Below are 21,673 nucleotides of genomic sequence, written 5' to 3'. Positions count from 1 at the left end.
AAACAATTTATAATAAGTAGTCAGCTCTGGTCATGAAACAAGAAAATACTGCTGATGTATTTACATGTAAAACATGGACTTAAACAGAAGTTAAGAGAATCATTGTGTTATATCAGTAAAGTGTAATCAATGGATGCAAAAAGAACACAGATCGGATAACGAGTTAGAAGTGACTCCTTTACTTTATTATTCAAATAAGAATAAGGCTTTCCAGATAACCTATAATCTGCATCACCATACTCAAGTGTTCTTCTACTCCTAACCCTGTCACTGCCCCAAACCCTAGCTGTAACCCTAATCCTAACCTCAACCCTAAACACGATACTCAAGTGTACTACACCTAACCCAGTGGTGCCCTAAACTTTAACCTTAACCCTAACCCGAAACCTAACCACCATACTCAGGTGTACTACTCATAACCCTCTCACTGCCCCTAACCCTAACCACCATACTCAAGCATACTACTCTTAAACATGTCACCGTCCCTAACACCAACCCTAACCCGAACCCTAGCCACCATACTCAAGTGTACTACTCCTAACCTGGTCACTCCTACTAGCCCTAACCTAACCCTAACCACCACTCTCAGGTGTATTACTCTGAAGGGGTCACTGCCCTGACCCTAACCACCACTCTCAAGTGCACTACTCCTAGCTCTGTCACTTTCCTAACCCTAAAACTAACCCTAACCTTAACCACCATACACAAGTGTACTACTCCTAACACTGTCACTGCCCCTAACCATAATCATAACCATAACTTTAACCATAATCTTAACACTAACCACCATACTCAAGTGTAGTACTCCTAACCCTGTCACTGCCTCTAACCCTAAAACTAACCCCATCCCTAACCACCATACTCAAGTGTACTATTCCTAACACAGTCACTGCCCCTAATCCTAACCACCATACTCAAGTGTATTACTCTTAACACTGTCACTGCTCCTAACCCTAACCACCATACTTAAATGCATTACTCCTAACCCTGTCACAGCCCCTAACCCTAACCCTAACCTTAACCCTAACCACCTTACTCAGGTGTACTACTCCTAACACTGTCACTGTCCCTAACCCTAACCACTAAACACAAGTGTACTACTCCTAACCCTGTCACTGCCACTAACCCTAAACCTAACCCTAACCCTAACCACCACACACGTGTATAAATTCTAAACTTGTCTCTGCCACAACCCTAAACCTAACCCTAACCCTAACTATAACCTTAACCCTAACCTTAACACTAACCCCCATACTCAAATTTAGTACTCCTAACCCTGTCACTGCCCTCACCTATTTATTTTATTTTATTTTATTTTAAATTTGTTGACCGGGCTAGTCTAGCTGGATACATGTCCACTTTCAGTAGTGGCCCAGGGAGATAAGCTCCAAAATTAAGCTAATGTAACAGGAGTAAAAAAGAAAAAAGAAAACATAAAACTAAAACGTTAAATACATTATTGCTGTAGGCTAACATTGTAAAAACTAACATCAAAAGAATCATGTGTACAAGTTTTAGCAATACAGTAGTTCTAGAAGCAAATATCTGTGGTTTAGGGTTTGACATTTAACTTGTAGAAGAGTAGGAAATAAAGAAAGATTCAAACTAATTATTAAGTTTGTTCAGAATTTTACACTGATATAACATAGTTGGCATACATACAAAGCTGAAAATACAAGTGCCTGGAGCAGGGAGAAGGTTCTAATGTATGTACTATGGGGAGGTTCACAGAAAAGAGAAGACTAGAAAATTAGAATAAAAGAGGCTTAGTAATCCCACTAGGTGGTTGTGGGAAGGGGGGGGATCAGTACTACTGTACAGTTAGTGTTAATCTGGGTTAATGCATGGGCATAGCCATTGTGTTTTAAGGAGTAATTTTAGTTGATACTTGAAGAGTGGTAATGATGAAAATAATTGTAGGTTGCAGGGGAGCCTATTCCAAATCTTCCCCAGAAAATTTGAAAACAGGGAGTCTCCTGCTTTATTATAGGATTTCTGGATGGCTACTAGTAATTTATTTGCTGAGCGAAGGGTAGTAAGATTTCTATACAGGAGATTAGGCTACTGAGAATAGGCGTATTGTTGGTATGATAGAGTATCTTATGGGTGATAGTACGTTGTTGCAATAGTAGCTGGTTATGGAGTTCTAGCCATCCTAGCTGTTTGAGATTTAGACAATGGTGGGTTCTAAATGGTGAGCCAGTGGCAAATCTGGCAATGTTGTTATAGAAGATTGTCAGTTGATTTAGATTAGTTTCGGAAAGATTAGTATAAATGGGTGAGGCATAGAGGAGGGTAGAGATTAGGTAGGTGTGGGCAATGGTGGTTCTGGCTTCAGGGGTAAGGAAAGATTTTATCCTGTAGAGAGAGACAAGTTTTCTGTAACAATTTTAATAGTGTTAATGTGTGAGTCAAAGTTAAGGTTTTGATCAATTGTTACACCTAATAGTTTGGTGGTTGGGTCAGGAGCAATGACAGTACTATTGTTGGACTCAACAGTGAGATCAATTGGGGGGACTTTAATGTTGGAGTAAATAGCAATAATTTAGTTTTTGTGACATTTAGTAGGAGGCAACATTGTAGGAACCATTTTTCAACTGAGTTGAATACAGTTTTTATAATGGTTTGGAGCTCAGCAGATGAGGTGGCAGAACACACTAGTGTGGAATCGTCTGCATATTGTATGCAGGTGGCTTGAGGAATATTTATATTTAGATGATTAATGAATATAGAGAAAAGGAGATGTTCCAGGATAGAGCCTTGTGGGACCCCAAGTGTAATAGGAAGATGAAAGGAAAGGTTATTGTCCCAGAGGACAGCTTGATGTCTGTTATAGGAATTGAACCATTGTAGTGCCTGTGAATTGAGTGAGAGTTGTTTTAGTATGTCTAGAAGTATTTGATGGTTCACCATATCAAAGGCTTTAGACAGGTCTATAAAGAGTGCAGCAGAGAGCTTATTATTGTTATGATGTTTGTTAATGCAGTCAGAGAAGGATAAGAGAGCAGTAGTAGTAGTACTAGGGAAAGGCCTAAAACCATGCTGACAGTCTGATAGTAGGTTATTTTGGAGAAGATGATCAAGTAGTTGTTGGTGGATGCATTTTTCCATTATTTTGGCTAGAGGAGAGAGTATGGCTATGGGGCAAAAGTTAGAAAGTTCAGTTGAATTACCACCCTTGTGAAGTGGGCTTATGTGACAGATTTTCCAGAGAGATGGGCTGGAACCTTCGGTAATGGTTCTATTGATTAGTATGGAAGTAGGATAGGAAAGTACTTTTGCTGCAATTTGCAGGTATTCAGCTTGTAGGAGATTGGCCGAGGGGGTACATGGTTTAAGTTTAGTAAGATGGGTATAGATGAGGGATGTAGGAACTGGATTTAAATGAAAGGTAGGGGTTGTGCTAGTCATGGGGGATGGGAGGGTTTTGCTAACAGGTGGTAAGGAACTAGCAAGATATTGGACGGTTTCTGTAAAGAAGGTATTGAAAGTGTCAGCAATCTCCTTGGGAGTGTTTAGGGAGAGACCTGATAAGGTTGGAGTCTTGGAGTGGCCTGGGTGTAAAAGTCTATTTATAGCTGACCAGAAAGCTTAGAGATAAGGATTTTTACATTACAATCTAAAGGTAGTTGTAAATCCACTGCGGAAACATGGAGCTCAGATTTATACAAAATTGCTACCCCACCACCCTCTTTGGTTGTATGGTCTAATCTTATTATATTATAACCTGGTGGGATGACTTCATTGTCCTTTGTTCCTGGTTTGAGCCAATTTTCTGTCAGACATAGGACATCAAAAGAGTGTGTGTCTAGTAGAGCATGAAGTTGGTTAATTTTATTGTTTAAGCTCTGTATGTTAAGATGAGCTATGAGTAAGAAGTTAGGAGTTCTGGTTGGGGTGAAAGGGGTGGTGGGATGGGGTTGGTGAGAATTAAGTGGGGTGTTGTTGTATGGTCCTGGGTTGGTATGAATATCACCATGAAATAGTGGGTGTTGTTGAAAAGTAAATGAGAACTTAAAGAGTTTGCAGAGAATATTTTGTGACTTTCTGTCTTGCTGGAAAGTAATATGGGCTAACCTATGATACTTTGGGGAGAGGTAGGTTGAGGTAGAAGTGATGTTAGCATGGCTATGGGAGGTTAGTTGATTCAAAGGTAATGTTTGTTTTAGGGGATGGAGGGATGCAGTATAGTGTAGGTTTTCATACAAGGTAAGGACAAAGGGTATAAATAGAATGGGTGTTACAGCAAGTAAAAGAAAAAGATTTGTAAGTTTTGGTTGGTGTGATAAGGGCATGGTAAGGAAGAAGATAGTGTGGGACCAGAAACCTGGTTCAAGGCTCCCGAGAGCACCCCAGCACTACCAGGTCATACCTCATACCATGCTTTTCGGCCCCAAAATTTGGACCGAACCACAAAAGGAGGGGGAGTATCAATATTCGTCAAAGATACCCACACCTCCAGGTTGGTGGCACAGCACGAAGCATCAGAGACTATCCATGTGCAACTAACAGTGGGTAAAACTGCCTTCCTGTTTATAGCCTGCTACAGACCACCCTCCCAAACCCAGGAACCCCACTCGGCCTTCCTGAGAACACTGGAAAATATGAAGGTCTCTCCAAACACCATTATATTGGGTGACGTCAACTACCCAAACATAGACTGGGAGCACTACTCTAGCTCCAACACCATAGCCCAATGGTTCCTAGAATTTATAAACTCAAATGCTATGGAACAACTTGTTACCACTCCCACAAGAGGGGAAAACATACTGGACCTGATCATCACCAACATGGGGACTCTATGCTCCAGACCAGAAGTGTATCCCTCACTGGTAAGATCAGACCATAAACTAATCTCACTGGATATTCACATCCCGACCCCACCCCCTGCCCAGAAAACCACAGTGAAAAACTTCTCTAAAGCAAATTTCACACTCCTCAAAACCGAGGTGGAATCCTTTAAAGCCCCGGGGCCTGTGGAAAATATGGCCCAGACCGCATAATCCTTTATAAACACATTCTATGAGCACCTTCAGGAATGCATGGATCATGCAATCCCAAATAAAACCAAGACCCAATCCTCCAAAGGCAGACGTCCTGTCTGGTGGACCCCAGCCATAAACAAACTATACAATAGAAGGAGGAAGCTACTTCATGATAGAGCAAAATCCCAAAAAGGGAAGGCATCTCTGATCAGTATTAGCAAAAAACTATGGGCACTCATAAAATCGTCTAAGGCCAGCTTCGAGAGAAAAAATGCACAGGACACTAAGGATAATCACAAGGCTTTCTTTGGTTATGTTAGGAACCTGGGTGGGAATTCCCAGATATGCTCAGAATTAGTCCAAAATGACAAAAAATACACCGAACCCACAGACATTGCCAACATCCTAGCTGACAGGTTCAGTGCAAATTCTCCCCCTCCTCCCCACCAAAAGGGCAAATATCTATCCCAGCAGAGTGCTGCCCCCTGACATCTCAGATGCTCAGGTAAGAGCCGCCCTCTCCAAAACAAAAAACACAGCATCAATGGGACCAGACGGTGTCCTGGGCTGCGTCCTACATGAACTCCAAGAAGAGCTAAACCCAAACATAAAACTACTGTTCAGTCTCATAAAAAATAAAACATGGAAAAAGAATCATGCTAGGAAACAAAGACTGTATGTTAGTGCTTTCATTTACTAAAAATATGTAAACATCTTCAGACCTTTAGGTCTGAAGAAGTTTACATATTTTTAGTAAACGAAAGCGCTAACATACAGTCTTTGTTTCCTAGTGTGGTTCTTTTTCCATGTTTTATTTTTTATTAGTTTGTTGAATTATTTAGTTTGTTTACTGTTCAGTCTCAGCTTTACTACAGGATATGTACCCAAAGAGTAGCGTACAGCAACAGTGGTCCCTCTCCACAAAGGTGGTGCCTCAACGGATCCTGGAAACTATCGCCCCATAAGCCTGACTAGCTTGGTCTGCAAAGCTATGGAAAGGATCATCATAGACCTCATGAATAAAGATATTGGGGACCTACAGACACTGGATCCTACCCAGTTTGGCTTTGTTAATTAATTTATTTATTTATTTTACATTTATTTTACATTTGTTGACCGGGCTAGTCTAACTGGATACATGTCCATTTTCAGTAGAGGCCCGGGGAGAAAAGCTCCGGACAAAACATACACAATAAAGATTAATATTGGAATTACATTAGCAATTTTAAACACTGATAATTAGAGTATGGAGAGAAAAAAAAATAAATTGATCAAGCAAAGAAAAAGAAATAGTAATAATGTGTTTTTTTTTTTTTTTGAGGATGAGACTACTCATTAGTAATATTTGGGGTAGTTAGTTAGAAGGAATAATATGCTTGTAAATTTTAAAATTATATGCAAACCTTTGTAATCAGGAGAGAAATAGGAGGTTAAAGAGGAAAGTATGTAGGAGAGAGGAGAAGTCAGAGAGCAAAGAAAGGAGATCAGTAGTCTACATTAGTGGGGTAAAGGGTGAAAGTGGACCTTAGGGAGTAGGAAGATAGAAGTGAAAGAGGAAGCAGTTAGTCAGGGTTTGTGCAGGGGCATATCCAGTGAGATTTTAGGTGAAGTTTGAGTCTTAGTTTAAAGAGAGAAAGGGATGATAATTGAGTTAGGTCTGTTGGTAGGAGGTTCCAGTGTTTGCCAACAGTGTTTGAGAAAATGCTATCACCTGACAAGTTATTAGACTTCATAGTACAGACAAGTAATCTAGTAGAGGAACGAAGTGATGTTAGATTCGTGTATGGGGTGATAAGGTTAGTGAGAATCGGAGTATTTTTAGGTTGATAAAAGATTTTATGAGCAATGATGAGTTGGGAAAATGTTAGTAAGTTAGGTAATTCAAGCCAGTTGAGTTGCTTAAGATTAAGACAATGGTGTGTCTTGTATGGGTTGCTGGTAGCAAATCTGGCGATATTGTTATAGGCATGTGACAATTTTTGGAGGTTAGTTCTTTTTAGATTAGTATAAATAGACGAAGCATAGAGAAGTGTAGAGATTAAGTGAGAGTGGGCAATGGTGGTTCTGGCTTGAGGAGTAAGGAAAGGTTTGATTCTGTATAAGGAACCAATTTTTCTGTTCACTGCTTGTATGGTGTTGTTAATGTGAATATCATAGGTGAGGTTGTTGTCGATAGTCACTCCTAGCAGTTTGGTAGATTGTTCAGGTGTTATCAGGGTGCCTTTGCTAGATACAATAGAGAGATCAATAGGTGGGGACCTATTGGTAGGTGGAAATAGTAGCAGCTTGGTTTTTTTGGCATTGAGAAGTAGGCAACATTTTAGGAACCATTCTTCAACCATGTTAAATACCCTTTGGGTTTTATAGTGGAGGTCTGAGGTGGAGTTAGCAGAGCATATGAGTGTGGAATCATCGGCATATTGAATACAGGTGGCCTCAGGGACTGCAATGTGAAGGTCGTTGATAAAGAGAGAAAAGAGAAGAGGTCCTAGAATTGAGCCCTGGGGGACTCCTATGGAGACTGGTAGAAGGGATGATAGTTTATTTTGCCAGACAACTGCTTGTTGCCTATTGTTAAGGTAAGATTTGAACCATTGAATAGCTGGGGGGTTGAGAGCCAGAAGTCCAAGGGTATTTATCAGTAGGGGATGGTTGACCATGTCAAAAGCCTTTGACAAGTCGATGAAGAGAGCAGAAGAGAGGGTGCTGTTATTACGGTTTTTATTGATGGTATCAGTGAAGGATAGAAGGGCGGTGGTGGTACTGTGAAATGGCCTAAAGCCATGTTGGCAAGTAGCCAAGATATTGTGTTTTATTAAGTGGTTAAGTAACTGATGGTGAATACATTTTTCCATGACTTTAGCTAAGGGTGAAAGAAGAGCTATTGGTCTGTAGTTAGAATAGTCAGTGGATTTTCCACCTTTATGAAGTGGGATGATATGGGAGAGCTTCCAAATATCAGGGATGATACATTCATTAATGGTTCTATTTAGTAGGATGGATATGGGAAAGGCAATGGATTTTGCTGCTATTTGCAGATATTCAGCAGGTAGTTGGTCTGCTGAGGGGGAAGAAGGTTTAAGCTTTATGAAGATTTTATAGATAGAGTTAGTAGAGATGGGGTGGAATGTGAAAGTTGGTAGGGTTATAGAACTATTTGAAGTTTGATTCCTATTGTCAGAAGATAGCTGGCTTGCCAAGGACTGGATGGTCTCTGTAAAGTAGGTGTTGAAATTATTCGCAGTTTGGAGTGGGGTGTTTTGGTCAGCATCATGAGGAGATGGTGTACTACAGTGACCAGGTTTAAGGAGACTATTGATGCTTGCCCAGAATTTCTGAGGTTGCTTTTGGTGAGTTTGTTGAAGCTTGCTATAGTAGTTCTTTTTGTCAGATAGTATAGCCCTTTTTGTCATATTTCTAAATTGTCTAAAGATTTGTCTATCAGGAGAGGTTCTGTTAGTTCTCCAGTTATGCCAAGCCTTATTTCTTTGTAGTATTTTATTCTTAGTTTCAAGTGTTAGCCATGGGGCTGGTTTGAATTTCATTCTAATAGATCGTTGGGGCGCATGCTTATCTAGGATAGCAAGAAATTGTGAGTTAAAGTATGTCACAGCTTCATTGAGTAGAAGGTTTTTAACAGGTTTCCAATCACAAGCTCTAAGTTTGTTCTGGAAGAGTTCGGGGTTGAAATGTTTCTTACACCGAATTGTTCTATATGTTGGGGTGATAAAGATATCATTTTTTTGTCTTATTATGTAGGTAAGCATGTGATCACTAAGATCGTCTGGTAAGGTGCCCACCTTGTAAGAGGTTGGGTCTTTATTTGTAAGTATCCAGTCTAATGTACTTTCTTTGTTATTAGGTTTGTTAATTCTGGTCGTTTGGTTGATAGTTTGAGTAAAGCCATGGAGATTAATGTGTGTGGAGGGGTTAGTGGTATTAATGGTTTTCCAGTCGTAATTGAAGTCACCTATTACTATAGTTTCCTGTGGGTAGTCTGTAGACACCCATCCAAGGATTTCTTCAATAATTATGTTGTTATTACCAGGGGGTAAATAGAGACAAATTATATAGATGGATTTTTTAGGGTTAATCTGCAGTTTAGAGATGAGGATTTCAGCTTTATTTTGCAAGGGTGGGATGTCATTAATAGAGGAGATCTGGAGTCCATTTTTGTAAAGGAGTGCTACTCCTCCTCCCTTATGTTTTAGGTGGTCCTGCCTTAGAATATTGAAACCAGGAGGAATTATTTCGTTATCCTTGATTCCTGGCTTTAACCAAGTTTCTGTAAGGCAAAAAATGTCAATTGAGTGAGTTTCAAGTAGAGCGTGAATGTGGGCGATTTTGTTATTTATGCTGCGAGCATTTAGGTGCGCTATTAGTAGGGAGTTAGTATGTTTATTTAGACTAGTGGGATTTTGGTCGGATGTGGGGTGGTTATTTAGTGAAACTGCTATGGTAGGGCCTGGATTAGGGTGTATGTCCCCATCCTTTAAGAGCTGCTTTATGGATGAGGATATGGGGTTATGTGGGATGTTTGAGAGAAGTTTCCATTTCTTTGTGTTCAGGTTCAGTAGCTTTATATGGATATATCGATGGCATTGTGGTGACAAGTAACATGGCGAGAAAGTTATGTTTATGTGTTTGTGGGAGTAGACTATATTTGGTGTGGTAGTGTGTTTTGGAGGGAGGTTAGTGAGGAATAAATTGGATTTCTCATAATAGGTGAGGAGGTAGGCAGAGGTAAGGATGGAAAGGATGGGTAAGAAGATTGATATGAAGGAGACATTTAGAGTTGGGACTTTGGATATAGTAGGCATACTTAGAAGAGTGGTAATATGGGCTTCTTGTTGTGTGGTTGGAAAAAGAAAAGGAGGGCCAGGCAGAAAAAGCAGGAAGAACTATAGGAAGGAAGGAGTTGAAGATGGTTTGGGGTGAAATAACCAGTAGTAGAGAGTAGTAGTGACAGAGGTGTGGGAGGAAAGGTGTGGTTAGGTGCAGGATGTGAGTAGTTAACAAGTAGGTGGGATGAGGAAGGGGTGTGGCTTGGTGTGTATAAAGGTAGGACCACTGGGGGTGGGTGGGATTTGGGGGTAGGGTAGGGAAGCGGAGTGGGGCGGGGCACACACAAGTAAATGAGGAGTAGAGAGGAGACAATCAGAGATGCAGGTAGCTTTAGTTAAGTATGTAAGAGCAGTAGGGGGGAGGGTTAGGTAGGATGGAGGATATCCAGAAATAGGAAAAGTGCAGTAAAGTGCCAGGGGAGGAATCTGGAGAGGGGTAGTGAAGTGCTGAGAGGGATAGATGTTAAGGGAAAGAGGGAGATAATAAAATGAAGAGGTGAGACAGGGATAGAGTAAATGTGAAGAGAAGAATGAGGAGAGGGATAGGAGCGCCACCTAGTGGACAACGGTGGTATAGGGAAAAAAGGTGAAGGTGTAGGAAGACTCAGCTAGTCAGGAGCTCTGGAAAGACCAGTGACAGTGAGGCAGGACAGACAGAGCTGAGTTGCAGGCTTATGTGGAAGCTAGAAGAGGGGAAAGGAGGAGGAGGAGGTGGAGGGTGGGGAACAGCTGCTGAAACTCAGACCCAGGGTAGCCTTAGGACACTGGTAGGGCAGAAAACTAGAGACCTACAGCACAAGAGGTTAGATTCTAATAACCTACTTTCTTCCTTCTTTAATTTGAGGATGTCAGGAAAAACAGTCAGGTAGGTGCAGCCAAAGTAGTGTGGACGGGCCACAAGGCCCCAGTAGAGCTTGAGGTTAAGAAGAGATTCAGGTCCTTGTAGAGCTAGGAACTTAGGTAAGGGAGGGAAAGAAATGTAATGGTGGAAACAAAGGTTAGCATAGTAAGCAGTGGTACATAGTGCAAACACTGTTATAACAAAAGTATACATTCATTAATCTTACAGTAAAATCTAGTATTTGTAGGTTGATGAGCACTGTTATGGTATATATTATGGTTACTCTACAGTAAAACTCTTAGGTAGTGCATTTAATAAAGACAGTACTTTAAGGACTAAGGTATTGTAACTGAGCTTGCCAACAAGCAGCAGCAGTGTTTGGATGCAATAATTTTAAAAGAAACATTTAACAGTAGTCATCTACAAAGCAGTCCTAGATACAGCTGTAGTGTACTTACTTTGCAATTCCTGAGCAGATATTTGTAGGGAGAGGGGACAATACTGCACAGTGGGAAAGAGCATAAGCTATAACAGGTACACAGAGTGTTCCGTATTACTAGGAATAGATGTTCTCGTCATATCAGTATTGCTGGCAAGACAAGCCTCTCTAGTTGAGTATCTTAGTTACAAGTTAGGGGAATAAAAGGATGAAAGCGGTACAGTCCACTGCCCACCAATCGTGGGTTAGAACAGGTACATCGCGTGTTCCTTATTTCGTGGACTGGATGGTATCTATATACCGGTAGTACAGGGAAGACAAGCTTCACGTGGGTGTCGCAGTAAGTAATTGCAGCCACACTGTAAAGCGAGTAAAGATTATTAATGTAGTTCTGCGAGGAAGAGCATGTTGGGAGAACTAAAGAAAGCACTGTTAGAGAAATAACCGCACAGAGGCAGGTGTAGTAGGACAGGAATAATCTGCTCAAGCCTTACAATCAAGCACAAATAAGCAGTAGCAATGGTTACACATTCAAGAGGCTAGATTGCGAGCAATTAGTGAGCAACAGAGGTAACCAAAAGTTTCATAACACTAACTCCGCTTAAAGTATTCAGTAACTAAGACACCTTAATAAGGTGTAATGGCCGTCTGCTAAATAACGGAGGCTAGCTAGAGTAAGAGCGGTAATTCCGCTAAAAGTAACCTCAAGTATGAAAACACTAATTCCGCCTTAGACATTCAATGATTAATGCATATTACAAGGCGTAGTAGCAGTCTGCTAACAACAAGTTTGAAAACACTAAGTCCGCATTAAACATTAATAACAAGTTTAAAAAACTCTAATTCAGCATTAAACATTCATTGAGTACTACACATTAATAAGGCTTAAAAGCAGTCAGCTAACAATGGAGGCTAGCTCGCATAATAGCGGTAATTCCGCTGAAGAAACACATACAACTAAAATACATTAAAAACATTAATAACAAGTTTAAAAAACTCTAATTCAGCATTAAACATTCATTGAGTACTACGCATTAATAAGGCTTAAAAGCAGTCAGCTAACCATGGAGGCTAGCACGCGTAATGGCGGTAATTCCGCTGAAGAAACACATACAACTAAAATACATAGCTAGTGGCTAAAAGGTACAGGTAGACCCTCTGAACTACCAGATCTAGCAAATATATAAGCCCTGTATTCTACCTACCAGTGGAAAATAAGGACGCTGGACAGGAGCAGACAGCTGCTGAGGACACACACGCATGAGAGGAATAAAGGAAGTGGCGTGTGCTAGATGGGGGGGTATATATAACATCCTAGTGGAATACGAGCATAGGATCCATGGAGGGGGGAGGAACGGAGGTAGGTTGGCGGAGCAACAGATAGGTAAGCACTGGGCAATCCCTAAGTAGTATTGGGATGAGTGACACAGGACTGGAGGCAGGGAAATGGAGAGATGATAGTGAAGTATAGGATGGGATAGAGACTGGAAAGTTGATAGGGCAAAAGACGATTGTCAGGGGAGAACACACAAGTGAATGAGGAGTAGAGAGGAGACAATCAGAGATGCAGGTAGCTTTAGTTAAGTATGTAAGAGCAGTAGGGGGGAGGGTTAGGTAGGATGGAGGATATCCAGAAATAGGAAAAGTGCAGTAAAGTGCCAGGGGAGGAATCTGGAGAGGGGTAGTGAAGTGCTGAGAGGGATAGATGTTAAGGGAAAGAGGGAGATAATAAAATGAAGAGGTGAGACAGGGATAGAGTAAATGTGAAGAGAAGAATGAGGGAGAGGGATAGGAGCGCCACCTAGTGGACAACGGTGGTATAGGGAAAAAAGGTGAAGGTGTAGGAAGACTCAGCTAGTCAGGAGCTCTGGAAAGACCAGTGACAGTGAGGCAGGACAGACAGAGCTGAGTTGCAGGCTTATGTGGAAGCTAGAAGAGGGGAAAGGAGGAGGAGGAGGTGGAGGGTGGGGAAAAGCTGCTGAAACTCAGACCCAGGGTAGCCTTAGGACACTGGTAGGGCAGAAAACTAGAGACCTACAGCACAAGAGGTTAGATTCTAATAACCTACTTTCTTCCTTCTTTAATTTGAGGATGTCAGGAAAAACAGTCAGGTTAGTGCAGCCAAAGCAGTGTGGACGGGTCACAAGGTCCCAATAGAGCTTGAGGTTAAGAAGAGATTCAGGTCCTTGTAGAGCTAGGAACTTAGGTAAGGGAGGGAGAGAAATGTAATGGTGGAAACAAAGGTTAGCATAGTAAGCAGTGGTACATAGTGCAAACACTGTTATAACAAAAGTATACATTCATTCATCTTACAGTAAACTCTAGTATTTGTAGGTTGATGAGCACTGTTATGGTATATATTATGGTTACTCTACAGTAAAACTCTTAGGTTAAGTGCATTTAATAAAGACAGTACTTTAAGGACTAAGGTATTGTAACTGAGCTTGCCAACAAGCAGCAGCAGTGTTTGGATGCAATAATTTTAAAAGAAACATTTAACAGTAGTCATCTACAAAGCAGTCCTAGATACAGCTGTAGTGTACTTACTTTGCAATTCCTGAGCAGATATTTGTAGGGAGAGGGGACAATACTGCACAGTGGGTAAGAACATAAGCTATAACAGGTACACAGAGTGTTCCGTATTACTAGGAATAGATGTTCTCGTCATATCAGTATTGCTGGCAAGACAAGCCTCTCTAGTTGAGTATCTTAGTTACAAGTTAGGGGAATAAAAGGATGAAAGCGGTACAGTCCACTGCCCACCAATCGTGGGATAGAACAGGTACATCGCGTGTTCCTTATTTCGTGGACTGGATGGTATCTATATACCGGTAGTACAGGGAAGACAAGCTTCACGTGGGTGTCGCAGTAAGTAATTGCAGCCGCACTGTAAAGCGAGTAAAGATTATTAATGTAGTTCTGCGAGGAAGAGCATGTTGGGAGAACTAAAGAAAGCACTGTTAGAGAAATAACCACACAGAGGCAGGTGTAGTAGGACAGGAATAATCTGCTCAAGCCTTACAATCAAGCACAAATAAGCAGTTGCAATGGTTACACATTCAAGAGGCTAGATTGCGAGCAATTAGTGAGCAACAGAGGTAACCAAAAGTTTCATAACACTAACTCCGCTTAAAGTATTCAGTAACTAAGACACCTTAATAAGGTGTAATGGCCGTCTGCTAAATAACGGAGGCTAGCTAGAGTAAGAGCGGTAATTCCGCTAAAAGTAACCTCAAGTATGAAAACACTAATTCCGCCTTAGACATTCAATGATTAATGCATATTACAAGGCGTAGTAGCAGTCTGCTAACAACAAGTTTGAAAACACTAAGTCCGCATTAAACATTAATAACAAGTTTAAAAAACTCTAATTCAGCATTAAACATTCATTGAGTACTACACATTAATAAGGCTTAAAAGCAGTCAGCTAACAATGGAGGCTAGCTCGCATAATAGCGGTAATTCCGCTGAAGAAACACATACAACTAAAATACATTAAAAACATTAATAACAAGTTTAAAAAACTCTAATTCAGCATTAAACATTCATTGAGTACTACGCATTAATAAGGCTTAAAAGCAGTCAGCTAACCATGGAGGCTAGCACGCGTAATGGCGGTAATTCCGCTGAAGAAACACATACAACTAAAATACATAGCTAGTAGCTAAAAGATACAGGTAGACCCTCTGAACTACCAGATCTAGCAAATATATAAGCCCTGTATTCTACCTACCAGTGGAAAATAAGGACGCTGGACAGGAGCAGACAGCTGCTGAGGACACACACGCGTGAGAGGAATAAAGGAAGTGGCGTGTGCTAGATGGGGGGTATATATAACATCCTAGTGGAATACGAGCATAGGATCCATGGAGGGGGGAGGAACGGAGGTAGGTTGGCGGAGCAACAGATAGGTAAGCACTGGGCAATCCCTAAGTAGTATTGGGATGAGTGACACAGGACTGGAGGCAGGGAAATGGAGAGATGATAGTGAAGTATAGGATGGGATAGAGACTGGAAAGTTGATAGGGCAAAAGACGATTGTCAGGGGAGAACACACAAGTGAATGAGGAGTAGAGAGGAGACAATCAGAGATGCAGGTAGCTTTAGTTAAGTATGTAAGAGCAGTAGGGGGGAGGGTTAGGTAGGATGGAGGATATCCAGAAATAGGAAAAGTGCAGTAAAGTGCCAGGGGAGGAATCTGGAGAGGGGTAGTGAAGTGCTGAGAGGGATAGATGTTAAGGGAAAGAGGGAGATAATAAAATGAAGAGGTGAGACAGGGATAGAGTAAATGTGAAGAGAAGAATGAGGGAGAGGGATAGGAGCGCCACCTAGTGGACAACGGTGGTATAGGGAAAAAAGGTGAAGGTGTAGGAAGACTCAGCTAGTCAGGAGCTCTGGAAAGACCAGTGACAGTGAGGCAGGACAGACAGAGCGGAGTTGCAGGCTTATGTGGAAGCTAGAAGAGGGGAAAGGAGGAGGAGGAGGTGGAGGGTGGGGAAAAGCTGCTGAAACTCAGACCCAGGGTAGCCTTAGGACACTGGTAGGGCAGAAAACTAGAGACCTACAGCACAAGAGGTTAGATTCTAATAACCTACTTTCTTCCTTCTTTAATTTGAGGATGTCAGGAAAAACAGTCAGGTAGGTGCAGCCAAAGCAGTGTGGACGGGCCACAAGGTCCCAATAGAGCTTGAGGTTAAGAAGAGATTCAGGTCCTTGTAGAGCTAGGAATTTCTTCCTTCTTTAATTTGAGGATGTCAGGAAAAACAGTCAGGTAGGTGCAGCCAAAGCAGTGTGGACGGGCCACAAGGTCCCAATAGAGCTTGAGGTTAAGAAGAGATTCAGGTCCTTGTAGAGCTAGGAATTTCTTCCTTCTTTAATTTGAGGATGTCAGGAAAAACAGTCAGGTAGGTGCAGCCAAAGCAGTGTGGACGGGCCACAAGGTCCCAATAGAGCTTGAGGTTAAGAAGAGATTCAGGTCCTTGTAGAGCTAGGAACAGTGGAAAATAAGGACGCTGGACAGGAGCAGACAGCTGCTGAGGACACACACGCGTGAGAGGAATAAAGGGCAGATCCTGCCTCTTAAACCTGGTCGATTTCTTTGAAACAGTCACCAAGGCCATTGACGAGGGGAAGGTGGTCCACACAGCCTACCTGGACCTCGCAAAAGCCTTCGATACAAAACCCCACTCGGGCATTATAGATAAGCTCACCAGCTTAAATATCAACTCCTATGTCACTAGATGGGTTGCAGACTGGCTCAAGGACAGAACCCACATGGTTGGAATTGCTGGAGTCATGTCAGACTCCAAACCAATTACAAGTGGCATCCCACAAGGCTCAGTCCTGGGACTTCTCTTGTTTGGTATATATTTCTCGGAGGTACATGCCAACATGGAAGAACTGTGGCTGACCAAGTTCGCAGATGACTGCAAATTGGGTGCCATAATAGACTCTCCAGCCGACACAAGCATGGCCTCAAGCTAAACGCCAAAAAGTGTATAGTCATCCCCTTTGGCAAAAACAAAGTGCCCACAAATTACCACATAGGTGGTAATCCATTAAGTACAGAAGAAGTAATTAGGGACCTGGGGACCCAAGTTGATAGCAATCTCTCATTTGACAACCACGTGGCCAAAGTGGTTAGAAAAACATTTTATATAGCCCACCTAATCATGAAGGGATTCACATCTAGATCAGGGGAAGTCATCGTGCCTCTTTACTCATCCCTCATCAGGCCCATAACTGAGTACAATGCCCCTTTTGGGATGTACCTTACCAGATACCTGCAGCAACTGGAAAGACCCATAAAGTACCTCACCAAGAGGATCAAAGGGCTCAAATGGATGCCATATGCTGCCCAGTTAAAGAAACTCCAGCTCTACTCAGTGGCATACCGCCTGCTCAGAGGCAATCTGTGCCTGACGTATAAAGCCATGTCCAACCCGGAATTAATGGACATGCTGCACCTCAGAAAATCCAAATCCCATCGAGCTACATGCTCGAGAGACTTGAACCACTGCACTGAAATAAATAGGACATGCTGGAGGGACAGATTCATAACCCAGAGGCTCCCTTCACTCTGGAATAAAATCCCAGTTCAGGTTAGGCAGAGTCCCTCATTGACTCTCTTCAAGAGGAATCTTGATGAGTGGATGGGATATCATAGGTTTACCCCAGGTATCACTTCTGTGTCACTGTTAGACAGAGGCACAGTATACTAACCTCAAAAATGGGCATAGCAAAATAAATTTAAAATGGGTGCCGAAAGCCAAACACACTCTGGCTAAGCTTATAAATGCCCTAGGGCAGCTAGGCTAGTATGAACCTATGAACCTATGAACTCTCAGGGAGCAGAAAGGTTATGTCAGGATTTGGGACTATGTTCTTTGGTATCCAGCAGGGCACTTTCAGGTAGGCTAGTCCAGGGACAAGTAGGAACACAAAGAATAGGTACAAACACCGGAGCCAGGTATGCACAGTAGCCAGGGATGGGGCAAGAGAATAAAGATCTATCTGTAATCCTAACGATAACCCTAACCACCACATTCAAGTGTACTTCTTCTAATCCTGTGCCCCTAAGCTTAACCCTAAACCTCTTACCCTAGTCATCATATTCAAGTGTACTGTGCCTATGTCTGTCATGCCCCTAAACCTCACCATAACCCTAACAACTATACTCAAGTGTACTACTCCTAACCCTGTCACTGTCCCTGACACTAACTATCCCAAAACTCCATACTGAATTGTATTACTTTGAACCCTGTCACTGCCCCTAACCCTAACCATCATACTCAAGTGTACTACTCCTTACACTGTCACTGCCCCTAACACTAACCACCATACTCAAGTTTATTACTCCAGACTCTGTCACTGCTCCTAACCCAAACTCTAACCACAATAATCAAGTGTATTACTGTTAACTCTGTAACTGCCCATAACCCAAACCCTAACCCCTAACTCTAGCCCTAAACACTATACTACTCCTAACTCTGTTACTTCCCCTAACCCTAACCTTAACCCTAATCCCTAACCCTATACCTAACCCTAACAAACATGCTCAGGTGTACTCCTCCTAACCCTGCCATTACCCCTAAACTTTATCTATACCTCTCAGCCTGCAGAAACTGACAATATGAACCTAGATCCTTAAAATGTGTGAACATCCAGCTAAAAATCTGAGCACCTTATAGGTTCATAGGTATGTACTAGGCTAATGGTCCTGGAGCCTTTTACAAGCCTAGCCCATAGAAGTGCCCTGGCATCATGCCCCCTGATGTTAAGGCAATCCGGAGACATTAGAAAAGAAAATAGTATAGCAATCAGAAAACACATGCAATGTGTGATGGTTTGCCTCCATGGTATTGGAAAAAAATACCTTCCTTCAAAGTCAAACACAGAAAAGAGCCTGAAACCGACTGTAATTTTCTTTTACAGTATATTATACATTAAAATATGTATATGTACTTAGAATCTCTCTCTGTCACACAGACACACTAGAAATTTGAGCAGTAATGTTGTTATCCTGGGATGGAGTCCCTCAGCTTCTTTTAGCATGCTACATACGTACCTCCCTGGACTACATGAAAAGAGACATAGAGGAGCTCTCTGATCATGTAACCCAGGTTGGTATGACCCTGACCTTGAGCAGCATCTTACCCTCACCTAGAATGATGCCACAGTACAAAGAAAAAAATGATAGATTTTAACAATTGGCTAAAATATTGGTGTCATTCAAAGGGGATCCAGTGTCTGTCAGCCTGGGATGACATGCTCAACAAGCCACGTTGCTTTGCTAGGGATGGCTTGCACCAGTCACCACTGGGCTTTCGGATATTGGCAAAGGCTCTTGCCACCCCCATAGTGCCTTTTTTAGGCAAGGTTCAAAAGTCAAACCCACCCCCATAGACAGCACAAGGAACAAGAAACTAAGGGTAATGCTGCTTAATGCCAGAAGTCTTAACCTCAAGATGCATGCACTTGAAGCTCTCCTCAGTATGGAGAACATCGGTATCTGTGTAGTGACAGAAACCTGGTTTAAGGCTCCAGAGAGCACCCCAGCACTACCAGGCTATACCTCATATCATGCTTTTCGGCCCCAAAACCCGGACCGAACCACAAAAGGAGGGGGAGTTTCCATATTTATCAAGCATATCCACACCTCCAGGTTAGTGGCGTTGCACGAAGTATCAGAGACCATCCATGTGCAACTAACAGTGGGCAAGACTGCTTTTCAGTTTATAGCATCCTACAGACCACCCCCTCAAAGTCAGGAATCCCACTCGGCTTTCCTGAAAACATTGGAGAACATGAAGATCTCTCTGAACACCATTATATTGGGCAACTTCAACTACCCAAACATTGACTGGGAGCACTACTCAAGCCCCAGCACCTTAGCCCAAAGGTTCCTGGAAATTATAAACTCAAATGCTATGGAACAGCTAGTCACCACTCACACAAGAGGGGGCAACATACTAGACCTGATCATTACCAACATGGGGACTCTATGATCCACACCAGAAGTATATCCCTCATTGGTAAGATCAGACCATAAATTAATTTCACTGGATGTCCACATCCCAACCCCAACCCCAGCACAGAAAACCACAGTGAAAAACTTCTCAAAAGCAAACTTCTCACTTCTCAAAACTGAAGTGGAATCCTTCAAGGCCCCAGGGCCAGTGGAAACTACAGCCCAAACCGCAGAATCCTGTATAAATGCATTCTACGGACATCTCCAGGAATGCATGGATCATGCTATCCCAAACAAAACCATGACCCAATCATCCAAAGGCAGGCGTCCAGTCTGGTGGATTCCTGCCATAAATAAACTGTACAACAGAAGGAGGAAGCTACTACATGATAGAGCAAATTCCATAATAGGGAAGGCATCTCTGATCATTACTAGCAAAAAATTACGATCCCTCATAAAATCCTCCAAGGCCAGCTTCGAGAGAAAAATTGCACAGGACACCAAAGACAATCATAAGGCTTTTTTTAGTTATGTTAGGAACCTGGGATGCAACTCCCAGACTTGTTCTGAGTTGATTCTAAATGACAAAAAATACACTGAACCCACAGACATCGCCAATATCCTGGCAGACAGGTTCAGTGCAAACATCTCCACCCCCTCCCCCCAAAAAGAGCAAGTATCTATCCCGGCAGAGGGCTGCCTCCCAAACATCTCTGATGCTCAGGTGAAGGCTGCCATCTCCAAAGCAAAAAACACTGCTTCCATGGGACCAGATGGTGTCCTGGGTTGTGTCCTACATGAACTCCAAGAGGAACTAATCCCTCAAATAAAACAGCTATACAATCTCAGCCTCACTACAGAATATGTGCCCACAGAATGGCGTACAGCAACAGTGGTCCCACTCCACAAAGGTGGAGCCTCTGCAGACCCTGGAAACTATCGCCCCATAAGCCTGACTAGCTTAGTCTGCAAGGCTATGGAGAGGATCATCATGGCGTTCATAAACAAAGACATTGGGGACCTACAGACACTAGATCCTACCCAGTTCGGCTTTGTCAAGGGCAGATCCTGCCTTTTGAACCTAGCTGACTTCTTCGAAACAGTCACCAAAGCCATAGATGAAGGGAAGGTAGTACACACAGCCTATCTGGACCTTGCAAAGGCATTTGACACAATACCCCACTCAGGCATCATAGATAAGCTATCCAGCTTAAATATAAACCCCTATGTCACAAGATGGGTCGCAAACTGGCTCAAAGACAGAACCCACAGAGTTAGAGTTGCTGTAGCCATGTCAGACTCGAAACCGGTCACAAGTGGCATCCCACAGGGTTCTGTCCTGGGACCACTCTTGTTCGGTATATACTTTTCTGAGGTACAGGCAAATGTGGGAGGACTATGGCTCACCAAGTTTGCAGACGACTGCAAACTGGGCGCCATAATTGACTCTCCAGCTGACACAAACATCCTTCAAAAAGGTCTCACAGAGACAGATAACTGGTGCCAGCACCATGGTTTAAAGCTAAATGGCCTGATGAAGATTCGTTGAAAGCGCTAGCCCTGTGTTTTAATTATTTTAATAAACATGGTTTCTACTGGACGCTTGGATCTATTTTTACATGCTGGCTGCGTGTTTTTTCTACAAGCTATTGCCCAGTGGATGAGTAGGTTCGAATGAACACTCTATGGTGATTTTGACTCTCTTTTTTTGGATTAAGAGTTCGCAAAGTAAAGCGGTTTGTAGGTTACAGGTTCGTTTCTTTTTGTGGAACATTTGGTTACCGTTTGTGACTGTCTTGAATTGAACACAGCAAGTATACTTTCCACTATTTAAGCCTGTTTTTTTGTTGCATTTTATAAGTCTTGTTTATTATCAGGTGAACAGAGTGTAGTGAGCATTATTCTTTGTTTTTAAAATGCCAAAAAGTGTATAGTCATACCCTTTGGCAAAAACAATGTGCCCACAAATTACCACATAGGTGGAAACCCATTGAGTACAGAGAAAGTTATTAGGGACCTGGGGACCTAAGTTGATAGCGATCTCTCCTTTGACAACCACATTGCCAAAGTGGTTAGAAAGAACTTCTACATAGC

Source organism: Protopterus annectens, chromosome 9.part0 (assembly GCF_019279795.1).
Source record: "Protopterus annectens isolate FY-2018-M chromosome 9.part0, PAN1.0, whole genome shotgun sequence".
NCBI classification, from domain to species: Eukaryota; Metazoa; Chordata; order Ceratodontiformes; family Protopteridae; genus Protopterus; species Protopterus annectens.
The sequence above is the reverse complement of the archived record's forward strand: the minus strand, read 5'-3'. Positions refer to the sequence as shown.